Raw genomic sequence first — 12,121 nt, forward strand, 5'->3', positions numbered from 1 at the left:
TTTTAGTTAATAGTATTACTCTTCTACTTAATGCATTCCCTACTTAGTTTGAACTACCACTTTGATGTCTGAGAACAAAAGTATACCCTTTTAGGAATTTAACCCACTTCATATTTCACTGATTAAGCTTGGTTTGAATGTTAATAAACTAAAAACCATGATGATTTGTGTAAATAATATAATCCTTAGAAAGTAAATAATGACTCCTCTTCTTTAAATCTTGCACGATGGCATAAAATCATTGGTGATTTTCACTGAAGTAGGTGATAGATCTACCCTCTTGAATACAAAATTCTCCTTTTTTTCCCACTTGCATCACAATCTACTTGAAACACATTTACCAAATCAAGTAATGTCAATATTGGTTCCTCAGTGACCTTCTTCAAGAGCTCAAAACTCTTATCTACTATTGTTGTCCACTTAAATTCCTTTTTGTCTTCCCTTATGGTTTTAGTTATGGGTGCACATATCCCACTAAAATTACAAATAAATATTTTATAAAAGATGGCCAAACCATGAAAATTCAAACTTCATGCACACTCCTAGGTGTGGGCCATGATCCATTTGTAGCCCTTGTGGTGAGATAACATATCCCAAATAGACTAATTTATCCTTCATAAAACTACACTTTTTAAAATTTACCAAGAACTTCTCCTTGAGTCTTTGTAGGAGCATCCTAATATGCACTTAATTTTATTCTCTACTATTTCTAAAAATAATAATATCTTCTAGATAAACATTCACAAATTTTCCTAAAAATTGTTCCAACACTTTGTTCATCAACCGCATAAAGGTACTAGGTGCATTTGTTAATCCAAAGGGAATTGCTAACCATTCATATAACCCCTATTTTGTCCTAATATTTTTCTTCCAATCATCACACTCTCTTATCCTAATTTGGTTATTATCCATTTCTTAAATCATTTTTTGTAAAATATTTGTCTCCTCGCGAGTAGTCCATTAGATCATCCATTCTAGGCAAAGGAAACCTATAATTGATATTTATTTTGTTGATGACTCTTGATTCCATTTACATCCTCTACTCACCATCCTTCTTTGGTGCTAACATAGAGAGAACTGCACATGGGTCAAGGCTCTCTCTAATTAACTCTCTTTTCAATATCTCTTTCACTTGTTTGTTAACTTCTTCATTTTTTGTAGGTGTTAATCTGTATGTAGCCATGCTGGGTAATCTTGCCCCAAAAATAAAATCAATGTGATGAACAATGGTCCTCATAAGTGGTAGTCCTTTTGGTAACTCTTTAGATACAATCTCATTAAATTCTTCTAGTAACTCCTTGACTTCTAAAGGCATGTCATTGTTATAATCTTTTGTATCTACCTGTAGCACCTCAGGAACTACTAGAAAACATAATTTTTCATCCCTTCAAAAATTATTTTCCTATTACAAATAGTGTCCTTGGATAAATTTCCACCTCTTCCTTTTTAGTTACCAATGATGTAAGGGTGTGTTTTATTTCATTTTTCTCCAAAGTATAAGTGTTTTCTCTCCCATCATGGATTACCTTTCTATCAAACTACCATGGTCTCCCTAAAAGTAAATGGCATAGTCCATAGGCATGACATCACACCAAACCTCATCTTCATAAGTTCCTATACAAACACTCGCTAGGAATTGTTGATCAAGTAAAACTTGGAATCCTTTTTGTAGCCATAACACCTTGTAAGGTGTAGGATGAGTTGTCCCTTTTAACCTATATATATAGAAAATAGGTTAGTTATGAACCCAAGTGTACTAATGAGACATTAGATTGAAATATTTAACAAAATTATATTAGAAACATCAAATGCAACAAAACACTTCAAGAGCATCCCATTGTCCTCTATCTCCAAGGACTTATTGATTCTATCAATTTAGTGCTCTTATATTTATGCACAAGACTCACTTAGATGGCAACTAAGAGAATGAGATTTACAAGATAGAGTGCAATTGCACTAATATGAGAGCTAATGCAAGATATAAACAAAGATAATATGAAGCTAAGATGATGCTAAGCATGATATAAACAAGATGATTTAAGCTAAAATGATACTAAAATGATCATAAAACAAGCTATATGGATGCACAAGCTAGATTTATCATTAGTATGATGCAAAAATAAGAGATGATCTTCATACATGGAGATGACTCTATTTATAGGCTTTCTAAGGCCAGGAGTGAGATGACATGAAATCAAGGGCTAAGATTCAATCAGGCAAATTGGATGGTGAGGATGCAAAGATTATTTATGATGGTAGATGGAAGATGGGAATTTATTGCCAAGCCATGGGTCAAGGAAGCAACATGGACTAAATAGGTATGGCGTAGGTAAGGTCCAAGTACCCAAATGTAAGATCCAAGTACCTAGATGCAAGGAGCAAGGAAGATTTTAATACCTGAGTGTAAGACTTAAGTACCCTAAATGTATGTGCAAATAAGGTTTAAATACCCAAGTGTGAGGCTTAGGTACTTTGGATGAATGACTAAGAAAAGGCTCAAATACCCAAGTGTAAGGCTTCAGTACTTTGGAAGCATGGAACAATCAAAGTTGAAGTACCCAAGTGTAAGACTCAAGGTACCTTTGATGTGAGCATTTTGACCAATTTAATTTGTAAATTAGATATTTACTTGTCACATGTTGATGTGTCATGATGAAGTGGAAAGAGGAGTGGGGATGTGGATTTGTAGGAAAATGCAATTGGGTGAGGGTGAATAGGATTTTAGAGGAATTTAGGAAAAAGTGAATTATATAATTAAATTAGAGAATTCAACCATATAATAGAAGAATATTTAAATGACCTTTGCATTCAAATTAATTGAGCCAGATTTATGTGTATACATTTTGCCCCTCTCTGAATCAATGTGTCTATGACACATTGGTTCAAAGAAAAATTGGATATGCGACCGATCTGATGTCCCATATGTTTGGAAAATTTGATGATTTGATGCCCAGAATATTTACTAATGATTTATGCCCCCTCCAGAGGTGAATCGAGAAAATTGATGAAATTTGTGCATGCTTTGATATTTTCGCAATGATAAAAACTTGATTTGAGAGGTTGCGAAAATGATAAAAAAATTTGATAAATTTTAACGATTAAGCTCCCGATATTGAAAAACATGCCCCAGTTTGATATTGAAATGGTTTAATTTGAAAGAATTAGGGATAGATGAAAGAAAAATAATAAAATCCCACCAAAAATACCTTTTGAAAAAGGCATAAAAGGTCAAAAGGGCCTTTTTACTGGTCCTTTTCACTTTCACTATATGGAGATTCCTTGTTGAGGTGGACTTTCTTACGATATGTCATCATGTCGATCCCATTACCACATGCACCGATTTGAGTGAGTTAGACATTATGAGTGACCAACAATGTATGGACCACTAGTGAGTCATTGATAAACCACTTTTTGATTTGAAAATTTTAATTTTTGATGCATTGTTTTAAATTTTTATGTCAATTTTTTAGATTTTTAGGCATTTTTGTGCATTTAAAGCCTATTTCAACACATACGATGCATGATTTAGCGCATCCATCTAGGAAATTTTAGGGCTCTTTTTTAGGTTTTTAGAGAACGCATATAAAAATTATTGTCATGCATTCAAGTGTTTGTGCGCATATACCCTGTAGTGTAGCACATTTAGGTTAAAGTGTGCATTTGCCTTGTTTTTATGCCCATTCAATGAATAGTTTTGTGCATATGTCCTTTGTTGTGCATTTGATGCACAATTTTGCACATACACGACATGTTGTTGTGCATTCAAATGATTTGGCACATACAAAGCCCATTCTAGTGCATTCAATTAAAATTATAGCACATGTGCTTGGTTTTGCACATTCGACAAGTGTATTTGTGCATATGACTATTTTAACGCATTTGATAGTTAAAATAGCGCAATTAGTCCAAAACTTAGGATTTTTTATTTTTTTGACAGCTTGGTTTGATGTAGCCAACAATTTAGGATGGATGATTGATGAGATAGGATTATAGATGTGCTCGAGTGAGTGATTTAGATGCACTCAAAAGAGAAAACTAGATGTTTTGATGTGCTCATAAGGAGCAATTAGGATGCACTCGTGAAGAGAAAATGATGTGCTCATGATGAGAAATTTTATGCGCTCAAATGAGAAAAGATGCACTTGCAATGAGAAATTTTTATGCACCCGTGAAGAGAAAAGATGCACTTGAAAGAGAAATTAGGATGTGCTCGAAAGAGCAATTTTATGCATTCGAAAGAGCAATTTGATGTGCTCGTGAAGAGAAAAGATGCGCTTGTGAAGAGAATTTAGGATGTACTCGGAATGAGCAATTATGCACTCATGAAGAGCAATTTAGGATGCACTCGCAAGGAGCAATGATGCGCTCATGAAGAGAAATTGAGATAATTGGTTTCAATGTGTGATTTGATTTTTGGGTGGTTGCTGACTGATAATTTAGTGAGTGGATAGACTAGATTAGTTGTTGACTTTGGTTTGTTGCTATTGTGCACGCTGATTTATGAGTCCTTTAGATGTGAGAATAATACCCTGGTACTTTCAGTATGGTTTCTCAGTTGAGGGAGGATGATCGAGTAGTTATTGATGCATGCGGGTTGGGTTTTTTATTTTATAGGCCACAATATCGGGTGAACCATGGTTTGTTAATAGCTTTGGAAAAGTAGTGGCATAGTGACTACAACACCTTTCATATGCCGATTGAAGAGATGACAGTCACCCCAGAGGATGTCTATCATTTCCTTTGCATTCCAATAATGGGTGAGTTAGTTGTATATGATGTCAAGGAGCAGGGTGGGACAGAGGCCCTGAGACAGATTTTTGACAACCCATAGATTGGTGGTTATTCTATTCCATGGCAGGATATAGTTGATGATTATGAGCCACTTCCTTTAGTTTTAGTAGGATTGATTGGGGGTTCTTATGCCTAGATAGGTGAGGCCATGGTTTCTTAGTTGGATGGGGTCAGATATTGGGTCAAATGCTTGAGGAGAAGAGAGTTATGCTTGGGGTGCGTGCATGTTGGCACACTTGTATCATGATTTTCACCAAGTTGTCTACAATGAGGGGGCATCATTGTCTCCAAGAGTCATCTTGCTACAAATTTGGGCTTGGGAGGATATCCTAGTAGCACGGCCACTTGTTGATAGGATACAGTTACTAGGCAGGCCATATGTGTATGCATATGTTGGAGCAGTTGTCCAACGTCAACTGAGCAAGCTAGAGTATTGGAGGAGGGTGCTTGATGATGTAACTACAGTTGTTTAGTGACCATAAATAGGTTGTGAGCAGTGGGTGGAGGACTAGAGGGAGATCCCTTATCTATTTACATCGAGATATTTGATTGGAAGGACGTCATATATTATTGAGTGCTTTATCATCACGCGAGTCTACAAACAATATAGCCACACACAATAGACATCGCAGGGTACATCGGAGTACGCATAGGCACATAAGGAGAGGCTAGAGTGGGGACCCTCCTTGGATTTTGATACAACCTATAAAGAGATATTGACACTGGATGGACAAGTGTGGGAGTTGTTGCCACATGTTTTGGATGGAGGGTTGACATGCCAATATGTAGCATTCTTTGCAGAGCACCAACTTCCTCGACTCATAGATCCAAAGGAGTCGATGCCCCTTTTTGAGGATGGCGAGCCTCAATCAGCTCAAGGCAAGAGGAGGAGGATGGATGGATAGGATGAGAGAGATGGGGGGAGGGGGAGAGGTAGACATAGAGGAGATGGCAGATTAGGGAGAGGTGGGAGAGATGGAGGGGGAGGGAGAGGCAGGAGAGATGGAGGAGGAGGTAGAGGGGATGAGGGAGGATATGGAGGAGGAGGGGATGAAGGAGGACAGGTACAGAGGTGACCTCCACCATAGGCCTTAGCTCCACCTATGGTATCGATAGAACCTAAGGGTCCTCGATTGCCAGCACCATGATAAGGGCAACCACAACCAAGACAACCACAACCATAGGGTTAGGGACATGTTAGACCATAGGGATTAGGTTAGCCAATGGTTTGGCCATAGAGGCATCCACAGGTGCCATGGCAGGGATAGACTTGGTGGTTACAGGGTGTCATTGAGCAGTGGAGGGCACACTTGAATCAGAAATAAGGGGAGATTGCTCAGTTATAGAGACAAGTCACTCATCTCATGACAAAGAGAGACACAACCATAGAGTGCTATGGTAGAGAAAAGGAACTTGTGCAAACCTTAAAACAAGGTGTGGGCCAGGGGGTAGGTGGAGATACTTTGAGAGAGCTTGTCCATTAGATAGGGAGGTATGATTACTATAGCATTCTATATTTCTAGGAAGTGTCCCCAGACATATAAGCACTGCATATGTTTAGATCTCCAGGAGTGGTGGGTCTAATCGGAAGATAGAGAGAAGAGGAGTGATAGGTCCATAGAGAGACCTGGGTGGTGATGGTATAGGTGTAGGCTCTTTTGGTATAGTATCAAGGCCTATGGATTATGAAGGGAGTCACTCATAGATTTTTCCCCTCATTCTTCTTGCACTGATGTATTTTGATGTATACACATTGATGATATTCCTTGATTATTGCTACTTTGTTGTATTGATCATTGTACATGGACATTGATTAGTTTTTGATGATATGACATGTGATGATGGTTTTATGGATGCATTTTATATGTTGGATGTAGTATATGAGATTCCTTGATTGACATGTTATTGATGGTTATTTGATTCTATATGCATGATGTCATTGCGATGTGTGATTTATATGCAATGTGATCTATATGCTTTGAAGGTTATATATTATGATTATGCTTCTATGATGATTTATACATTTATACTTATGATGATGTTTATACATGTGAGTGATTCTATGTGAGATGATATGGATGTGTGAGATAGGACATATTCTTAGCAGATGGTTTTTGATAAAATATATCTGATTAATATAGATAAAATGATGAAATGAATGTATGAAAATGATTGTGATGTCAGTGCTAATGCTTGTATTGAAAATGTGACGATAATGTTAATGGATGTGATGCATATGAGTATGTTGTCATGTAATGATCTTTGAAATGCATGATGTGAATGTTAATGTAAATGGATCATGGATCTAAAAATGCTTTAATGATTTGATAATGTACCTAATGAATATGAAAATGATTTGGATGATATGGTAATGCACCTAAAAGAATATGAAGATGATAATGGAAATGATAATGATATGATAGTAAATGAATAATGATAATGATAATGAAAATGATACTAAATGATATGATAATGGATTGAAAATACCACTTGATGAAGAATAGATTGTTTTTTTATCAATATCGCATGTACTCAATCAGAGTTAAGATGTTCTAGCCTTGGAAAGTCCATAGATGCAGTCTAAGATCCAAATGCAATCCTGAAATGAAATGCAAACTGGCAATGTCATCTTTAGAATCTTTTGATTGTTCCTTTTGTCATCATTGAGCTTTTAAAATGTTGCAAGATAGTACAAACACCAATGGTAGATTAAACTATGATGATCTTAGTACCTCTTGCATGGATTTTGATACTACAAGTTTTACAAGCATCTGGGTATAAAGAACAAGATGACCTGAGTATCACTTGCATAAAAACAATCAAGAGCTAATTTTTTTCATATGTGAGTCCGAAATGTCTTCTTTGATCTTTTGGTCAATCACATCCTTGGACAAATCCACAAATTACTAGAAATTAACTCACAAGCAGTAGATAAAGAAAAGATCATGTCTCTGTCCTTGCTCCTCTAGTCAATGACATCCTTGAGTTGCTAGGAGATATGACCGCATAAAACAAAATACAACTGATGAACAAGTGTGTTGATAAAATCACCATTTAGAAAAGATCATCCAATCATTGCTTTGTGACTTGCTTTGTTTTGGTTTGACCGATTTTGTTCTCATGAGTTCAATGTTGTGTTGATTTAATGTCTACACTCTTCAAGTTTCAATTTGTGCATTGATGTTAAGTTGTCTGCTCTTGATAGTTTCTTTCTTTGAAATGCCCAATAGTGGGATGATGGGAGTCAGGAATTTTCCCCCAGCTATGAAACATGCTGATTATTATAGATATGTACACTAATCACCAAGCCATGGTGGAACACTGATAGTAGATTCATTTGGACAATTTAGGATAGTGACTACGCGAAGTGTGTCCAAAAGTTATATTTCATTTAGGGATTCTTGCTAATGTGGATAAGTTGTTTGAAGGCTAGGACGATCAAATGAGATGGATGCAAGTATGAACATGTGTGGATGGGCACAAGCATGCTTGATAGATGGAGAAACTGATCTAAGACAAGTAGAACCTATTTCTAGGTTTTCACCACTTGTATTTATTGCAAAATTTGTCTTACTTTTCTTCTCTTTTTGTGTCACAAGGAACCTATTTTCTAGGTTTTCACCATAGTGACGATTTTTTTTCTTTTTCTCTTTTTTTGGATTTTGCTGATTTTTTGCTTTTTTGGATTTTTGCTGATTTTACAGAAAGGCTTATGCATAAAACCTTTTGAGATGCTAGGTGTTGATTGGCTCTTCAAGGACATCTCCCTCTGAAGTGGAGAGTTGATATGCCCTTGATTTATATGCAGCTACAATTATGAAGGGACCTAATCAATTGGCTTCAAATTTTCCTTTCTTGACTCGATCTTGCTAGTTGTGAAGATTCTATCATAGAACAAGATCACCCACTTGAAGATAATTGTTCTTGACTTTGTGGTTATAGCTCTTGGACATTCTTTACTAGTAGACCCTGAGATGATCTAGTGCTTGCTTCTAGCGCTCATCTTGTAGCTCTAGCTCTTGTAGTCTAGATACCCTATATTGTTCATCTGATATTAACCCCTTTAGTGATATTCTAAGAGAAGGAAATTCAACCTCAATTCTTGCGGAGTGATTGAACTAGGCTAATGTTTATATTGCTTTGATGATTCCACATTTCCTATCATACAGGTAGTACCACAATTGACCCATAGACCAAAGAGTATTGAGTTGCTCCTATTGGTGTGTAGATGTTTAATTGGATGTGCCAGTCTTGACCGACATCATTTACTATTTTCTTCAGGATTTTCAATAATGTCTTGTTTGTTGATTCTTCCCGTCCATTCCCTTGAGGATAGTAGATGGTGGAAAAGTATTGTGTCATATGGAATTTTTGACACAACTTTACAACATCCTTGTTTTTGAATTGTTTCCCATTGTTTGTCACAATGGCCATGGGGATCCTATATCTGTAAATGATATAGTTCAAGATAAACATGGATATTTGTTTACCCATTATTGTGATGAGAGGCATCCTTGACCCATTTGGTGAAATACTTCATTGCTATGATGATGAACTTGTGACCATTTGAAGAACATGGGTCTATATGTCCTACGAGATCTAGTCCCCATTAGCAAAGGGCCATGGAGTGGTAAGAGGGTGAAGTTATTTAGCAAGTGCGTGTATTAGGTTCCCATGGATTTGGCACTGTTTGCACTACTTGACAAACTAGAAGGAGTCTTTTTCTATTGTGGGCCAGTAATACCCAATTCATAAGAGTTTCTTTGTCAGGGCTAGACCATTTGAATGAGCCCCATAAATCCCTTCATGGACCTCTTGTAAAGCCTTTTCAGATTCAACATGCTCCATACATCTAAGTAGAGTACCGTTAAGACCTCTTAGATGAAGGTTATCAGTGATAAGGGTATTGCAAGTAGTTTGTTGGATAAAATTATGATTTTGATTTTTGGATAAGCTTGAGGGAAGCTTTTTCTCTTTAAGGTAGGTATAGATAATTCTATAGCAGGGTGAGTTAGCACTCTAGATGTGGCATATGATGTTGGGATTAGAATTATCATGGGAAGGAGATAGTAAGCCTTCCACCAGGAACTTGTAATAAGATTTTTTTCTAGGTGCTTGTAGTAATGAGGCTAAGGTGGATAGAGCATCTGTTGCCTTGTTATGTTCCCTTGGTATTTGCATAAATAATAGAAATTAGAAGTTCCTTTTCTTTATATGGCAATAACTTTTCATCCTTTGTTTGATGATCACTTTTTGTTTGGTAAATTACGATCTGTGAGTCTCCATAGACATATAGGTTCTTGATTTTTAATTCTAATGCCATCTTTAAGACATTTACTAGTGCTTCATACTTTGCAATATTATTTGTACATGGGAACATTAGTTTGTAGGCTTTTCAGATAGTATAGCCATTAGGCATGCCAAATAGAATTCCTGCCCCCGATCCATGTTGAGTATAGGAGCCATCAAAATAGAGTTGCCATATTGACTGTTTAGTGTGTAGGATAGTTGCATCTAGAAATTCAATGTGCATTGGTTCTTCACCTTGTAGAGGTGCTTCAACGAGCTATTCAGCTATAACCTATCCTTTAATGGCTTTTTTGTCCACATATTCTATGTCAAACTTGCTCAAGATCATAACCCATTTTGCAATTCTTCCTGTCAATGTTGCTTTGTTGAGGAGAAATTTTAGTGGATCAATTTTTGCTATGAGCTTGGTTGAATGATTGAGCATGTAATGCCTTAATTTTTGTGATGCAAAGAAAACTGCTAGGCATGCCTTTTCTATTATTGTATAGTTCAACTCATAGATGACTAATGTCTTGCTAGTGTAATATAGTGCTCGTTCTTTCCCATCTTGATCATCTTGTGCTAACAAAGCTCCTAAAGAAATGTTTGTCACTAAGATATAGAGTAACAATGGCTTTCCTTTAATAGGTGACATTAGGATTGGTGGATTTTCCAAGTACTTCTTGATCTGATCAAAATCTTTTTGCACATGCATCATGCCACTGATATTGTACATTTTTATGTAATAAATTGGTGAATAGGTGACTCCTATCACCAATCTGCAAAAAAAATCTCTTTATAGACTACTGTTAGGAACTAGGAAGGACAATTGAGGGGGGGTGAATCAGTTGTAAACCAATTGTCAAAAAATTATAACCCAAATGCAAATTATTCAAACTTAAAATTAGTGCTGGTAAACCAAACTTAAATGACAGTAAAAGAGATTAATAGTTATAGCAGTACTGGTATGACTTAATGCATGAAGCAGAAAGAGAAACAACATCCTCAACACATGACACAAAGATTTTGACATGGAAACTTGGTAAGGGGAAAAACCACAGTAGGAAACCTTACCCACAATTAGATGATACTACTGTAGATAGTAAGTGTATACAAATGAGGTTTGCACATGCAGAAAGGCCAACCGCCTAGAGCTCATTGCTCAATCACAAAATAGGAGTCACACTGACTACAATTGGATGGTTAAATCCAATAACAATGTACTACTCAAAATAACATCGACAATACTAGATTTAGTACCGATTTAATCTTTGAACATGAGTGTCAAACACCTTCATAACCTTTCCTTCAACCTTCAGATAATGTCTGCGTAATTTGTACAAGGATCTTCTTATTTTCACTCTTGAATATTCACACACACTCATCATGATCCTATGATCTTCAATAAGATATTACAATCATATATAGAAAACCTAAGACCTATACATGAGGTCGGCTCACTAAAGAGATTACAATTAAAATCAATTACAAATAAGTCTTCATGTGATACAATATATTGACTCAATACATTTACCACATTATCCAATCAATAAACCATCTCCATAATGTGTCATACTGATCTAGAATAGATATCAAGTACCGGTCCATAACCTAAACCTATCTGTCGGTAAAGGCAAACCTGTCAACCTGATTAGACCAATAAGAAAAACACCAAATCCAAACTTCCAATCCATGTCTTCGACATAACCAAATAATCTCCAAGTTATCATCGCTGCCAGTGAACCATATAACCTACTGGTAAACATATACCGGTGACTGTTTATAAGCCAATATCAATGTTGGGACCATAATATGTTGGTTCAACAATAAACCAATATAACCATAGTGCCAAATCAACAATGTATACTTCCAATAAGATAAGTGTTGACATCAATGACAAAAACAATGCAGCTGTAGATCAGGAAATTGAAAATCATCAAAACAATAGCAATTAGGACAACCACAAAACCTAAAGCTGCTATGAAAGAAATCTCAATCCAATCAATGAAGACATAAAGACAAGATATTCAAATCAAATGAA

This window comes from Cryptomeria japonica, chromosome 7, assembly GCF_030272615.1.
Source record: "Cryptomeria japonica chromosome 7, Sugi_1.0, whole genome shotgun sequence".
NCBI classification, from domain to species: domain Eukaryota; kingdom Viridiplantae; phylum Streptophyta; class Pinopsida; order Cupressales; family Cupressaceae; genus Cryptomeria; species Cryptomeria japonica.